The 5,648-nt window shown below is 42.0% G+C and overlaps 1 long non-coding RNA gene across 1 annotated transcript; it reads left to right on the top strand.

Annotated features, from left to right (window-relative positions):
- The first annotated feature begins 508 nt into the window (after positions 1 to 508).
- Positions 509 to 1,847, top strand: LOC115539754 (uncharacterized). Its single transcript, XR_003976013.1, has 4 exons — positions 509 to 986; positions 1,075 to 1,191; positions 1,428 to 1,503; positions 1,589 to 1,847. It is a non-coding gene; the product is annotated as an uncharacterized LOC115539754 (long non-coding RNA).
- Positions 1,848 to 5,648: the final 3,801 nt, after the last annotated feature.

The raw sequence follows: 5,648 nt of genomic DNA, 5'->3' as shown, positions 1-5,648 counted from the left end.
ATTGTCTGTCTCACCCAGCTGATGGCTCTTCACCATTTGTCCTGCCTGTTGTGGGGAAACCCATGGTAACGTGGAGCAGCAGCAGGGAACATTTGTTCAGATCAAGCAAGTAAGAGGATATTGTACTCATATAAAAGTAAAGATGTGTGCTAACCTGTATTTATATTGTATATATTGTGTGTTTTTTGTGTTGTCATTTTTACTTTATCAATTCACTTTTTTGACTGTTTAAGAGTTCTAATGGTCATTTTCATACACATCTCTTAGGTCTGTGCAGCTTGTGGGTTCGAGCGTGTCTGGCAGAACCAGCCAGTGCTGCATAGAAACATGCCAGCCTGCAACCTGATGCTTAGTGGGGCCATCCACTTTTCTGGTTGTATGGCTACACAAACACTTAGGATGTTAAAACTGTTTGGCCTTCAATGTTTTACTGCAAACACATTCTTCCGCCATCAACGCCTTTACACAATTCCCACCATTGTGCAGGCGTGGAAGAATGAGCAAGCTGGAATAGTCAGCCAGCTGAAGGAGATGGGGGGGGGGTCTAATCCTCTCAGGTGACTGCAGGTATAACACCTCGCTTGTATACTTTTATATGTTACCGTTACGTGCCGTAGTGTGTTGGTTTTGGGCTTGTTTCGTTTTGTGTTTTATGTTCAGGCTTGCCCCGTACCGGTGACCGCCAGCAGCATAGGGCCAGCTTCTATTGGTCGCCAGTGAGGGTGCCGTGTGTTGTTTGCTGATCCTTGCCAAATTTTTGCATGTGTCCCGTCTTCGCGTGTGGAGATCGCCTTCAGTTTATTTTTGTGGTTCCGAGTAGCTAAGTAACAGTATCCATTGCAGTGTTTTTTGGCTTAAATGTTTTAATTAATTAAGCTATTCATGACAATCATAGGTCAGACTCTCCTGGTCATTGTGCCAAGTATGGGACCTACACCGTGATTGAGGACCGCATCAACAGGGTTTTGGATCTTCAACTTGTCCAAGTAAATTACCATTAGTGGACACACAAATCAGTTGTTCTCTTTTTGATGTGGCACACTTTCTTATATGACTGATTAATGTTTTTTACAGAGCTCAGAGGTACCAAGCAGCAACTGGTGTGAGCTGGAGGGTTTGAAGCGAACCATAGCATTTCTCAAGGAGCAACACTTGCAAGTTTCAGCCCTTATTACCGACAGAAATCGCCAGGTAAAGACAAACAAGAAAGACATATGTATCAGTGTATTCATTATATGTTCCCCTACATTAATTTTACAGTGGGCTGTTGATTTTGACACGCTGTAAGGAGCAAATGCTCAAAAAAGCCTTACTAATTTATTTATTTTTGTACGATATTTTCTTTGCTTTATTAGACAGATTTGTACCCACTGTGCCATTGGCGCCCCAGACTTACTAATTTTAAGAAATGTTGTCTCATTCTTTAGGTTGCCAAGTGGGTGCGGGAGGAGTTGTGCCCTGAAGGAACAAGTCACTTCTTTGACATCTGGCATGTTGGTAAAAGTAAGTAACTTGATGTTTATAGGTTTGTTTAGATGAACACTTGGTTAAAATAAAAACATAAAATTGTGTTTATGTTCTGAAACAGGCATAGGAAAAGCGCTAGATGCTGCTGCAAAGGAGAGGGGTTGTGAGGACCTTAAGCTGTGGAGGCCATCGATTGTCAACCACCTATACTGGACTGCAGCTTCCACACCTAATGGGGATCCAAATGTAATGGAGGCCAAGTGGCAAAGCATGGTGAACCATGTTCAGGACATCCATGAACATGACAGTCCTGGATTTCCCTCCTGTGCACATCTCCCTTTGGAGGGAGAAGCAAGGAACAAGCAGTGGCTGGAACCAGGTACAACATACTACTACATGTGTGGCTGAATATGATTAGAGGTCAAAGTTCTTGTTGGTGCTTTGTTAATTTGTGTTCCACAGCACTCCACAGTTTGTTCCACGGCACAATCAATATACAGCCCCGCGAAGAAAAAAAAATTAAGCCACCAGTCTGGATTTTTCTTAAATCGTTATCCCTAAATTACTTATTGAAAATGCTCTAAATTACAATATTTTTATTGTTAATTTGGTATAAATGTGGTCATTAGTTTATATTATAGAATCAAAATGTTCATACTACTCAAACATATGCCAATAAAGAGTAAAACAAGAGACACTGAACATTTGAAGTGGTCTCTTAATTTTTTCCGGAGCTGTATAACCCAGAGTGTGCTCACACATAAACAAAGTACTGTTCAAACTTGTGTGATACTGGAAGTAATTATATAATCATGCCTAAACAGTGTATGTAACTAATGAATATATGGACATCTATTAACATTGGAACACATGTTATGCCCCGTTTACACCATCCCGCTAATGGCCGCTAATGGCCGATGGACCACCGATGTGGAAGTCGGGGTGATTCGGGTGACATCGGGCTAAAAATGTATGATCGGGTCAATTTATCGGGGTAGCATTTACACATACCCGATGTTATAACGATAACATAACGATGTATGCCAGGGAAGACACCCGAAGTGCGTTTGGCGTCATTTGACGTCATTTGGCGTCATTTCGGGAGAAGGCAAAGGGGAGACTGGTTTAGACTGATATTTATTTATATATTTATTTATATTACAATAGCGATTTTATAATAATAGAACGCCGGTTCTAAATGGGCGAAGTACCCTGTAATTATAAAAGTAGGACATCCATCCATCACCCCCTATTTATACACAAGTGGCAGATTGAGGGTCTTCCTTAACACAATCTGGTCACTCACAATCGTTATTTGTCTAGGGTTCTCGAGGGTCTTTCGTGTGTTGAGGTTGCCGATATAAAGACGATAAAACACGATAAAGCGCGGAAGATTAACGAATATAGCCGATGTGCCCAGGAAAATTCCCGAACGATTTGCGATGTCTTACGTTACACTCCCGTTCTATTCCCGATTATAGCCGATTAGCCCATAGCAACACCTGGTAACCGATTCTACCCCGATTGACCCAAAATTAACAAACATGTTCGTTCTTTGCCGATGTTGCCCGTTGTTGCCCGATCATTGAGCATTTCTTCCCGTTTCTTCCCGTTGTCTAACGATGTTCCCGGGAAGAGTAACGGTGTTTCCCGATGCAACCACGCTATTTGCCGATGTTATAACGATAGCTGCTGATTTAGCCATCGGGCACCATCGGGGCCCACTATCGGGTAGGTGTAAACAGGGCATTATGTTGTTGTTTATGCAGGATCAACTGTAGCTATTAAGTTGGAGAGTGTCACTACAAGAACAGCATTGTTGAAGGATGTTCGGCAGTTGTCCCCACAGCATCAGACCTTTTCCCTGGAGGCCTTTCACTCGCTTATCCTCCACTTTGCACCTAAGCACACTGGCTTCTCCTTCCTTGGGATGTACAGCAGGTAAATAGAGTGATATTGAAATGAGTATGGTACAGTGAGGCTGCAACTGCATTCATTTTAAATTGGTACTTGGATATAAGAGCAGCTTGTGAATTGCTTTTTCTACAGGCTTCTCTTGGCAGCCCTGCATTACAACCACAATGGAAGTCGAGAGGTTGCACGAACACATGACGGCGAGGTTCAATATGGAGTTCGTTACCCAAGGTTCCGCAAAGGAGGCTGGGTCGTCCGCCCCGTCAAGGAGAAGCCATCGTACGGTAAGCTGTTTTAGTTTTTTATTACTTTATAACTTACTTTTATTAAGTCCCTGAATGGGATCTAAACATTTGTTTTCTTTCTTCAGCTTATGCATCTGCCCTTATGGAGTCTCTGATTGAGGCCTACTCTAGGTCACCAAGGAGTCTACAAGAGAGCTCAGCTGACTTGTCCTCCTCTGCACCTGCCCCCCTTTCCACATCCTTCCAGATGATCAGCAAGGATGAAGCTGTTGGCTTGTATCTTGCACGACACACGTTTTAACACAGGAAATTAGTGTTAAACACTATTAGGTATTTCGTACACTATATTGTAAAGCCACATTTAATCTCAGAGATAGATGTGGGACCATGGAGTTATGTGGTATCTGCATTTGCAACCAAGAGAAAGACACATCTATTGGCACATGGATCCATTCAGGGAAAGATCCCTCTTTACTTGAACTTCTGGATTCTTAAATTATTTCCCCCATTCTTATTATCTGCATTTTATTATTAATGAAGTTAATAACAAAACTATTCTTTCCCTAGGTTTTTTCTGGAGGTTTGGCTGCGGTTACCACCTGGTCCTGCTTGACACCCACGCTTTGGTTGAAATAAGTTTATGTTCTAGTCTACAGTTTATGTATGCTACACAGGAATATTTTATGAAGTTTTGATCCTGTATCTTAGTTTTGTTGCTGTGGTTAATTTTACGTTTCAATTTGTATTGCAGTATGTTCCTTTTGTTTTTAAACTGCAAGAACTAAATATTAAAAGAAAAGAATCATTAAAAGTTTCTATAAAATAAGACATTATTTTTATTGACTGTCATTTAAATGAGGCCACCCAAAACCTTTATAAACCCCATATTCCTCTGGAGACTGCCGTCTGATGGCAGACACAATGCATGCAGGTAAGGGCTTCCTGATGTGCCTGCCAAGAATTCCATAGGCCCAGCGGACAACCTGCCTGTATGCGGTGTAACGATACTGCCTTTAGGATAGGGAAACAATATCGACAGTTAAACTTGGTCATCAAAAAGGGTGATATTGTAAATGGTATTAGTAAGGTAAATTACACTAGAAAAAAAATCAATTGAGTTCTGATATTGCTACCAATTAATGTATTTAAATGTTTAATGTTTTCAGTTATATAAAATTGGTAAAGTCCATTCAACATAATAAACAAGTCACAAATTCTGGGGTTCAGCAGGTTTCAAAACCCCAGAATCTGTGACTTGAGCTCTATTTACTTGGTAAACTAGGATCTTTTTATAGTTATTTTGGAATGTGGACAACTGAACATACTCGTGTGTGCTGGCCTGCAGAGGGCCATGCTCCTGTTTGAAGGCCAAGTATGCTACCTGGAGCACAAAGGGGTTCAGACAGCATCCCTCAAAGCCTGGATGCAGAGTCAGGCATGTTACGTCTGGTCTGGGGTTTAGCGTCTCCACTAGAGCCCAGAAGGGATCCACCTCCCTGCAACACATGCTCTCCTCAGCTGAGCTCATTGGCTGGCATTTCCCACACAAGCACCTATCAAAATGAAATGTGAGGTTAACTTCGCTCGTTTCTTTCAGTTTGATCGCGCACTCTCTTGCTCGCCCACCCGTCCGTCCGCCCTCCCTCCATCCCTCCAGTAGTAGTTATGTAAGAGATAGTGTGGAGTTATACATCCTGTAGATTCATATATAATCAAGTACTAGTAAAGTTATGCCTGTTAAATATTGAAACGTGGCCATCATTTGCTGTCATTAGCTAATATTAATTCAAGCTAATGCCAGTTGCTCACCAAGACACCTGCCCAATTCTCCACTGATTCTCCTGACACCACAACTCTATCTCCCTCCTATTGCCATGGTGTCTCCCCCTATTAGGTGGTTGCTGTTCTCCCTCACGGCTAGCTGGCTCAAAATTGTACGGAAGTGGTCCGAAACTGTTATCCATTGTTATGTTGCCTATGTAGTCTATGATGATTAGAACGTCCGTCTACCAGTTCCTACGT

The sequence above is a fragment of the Gadus morhua genome, chromosome 1 (assembly GCF_902167405.1).
Source record: "Gadus morhua chromosome 1, gadMor3.0, whole genome shotgun sequence".
Taxonomy (NCBI): Eukaryota; Metazoa; Chordata; class Actinopteri; order Gadiformes; family Gadidae; genus Gadus; species Gadus morhua.
Note: the sequence above shows the minus strand (reverse complement) of the source record. Positions and strands in the feature narration are given on the sequence as shown.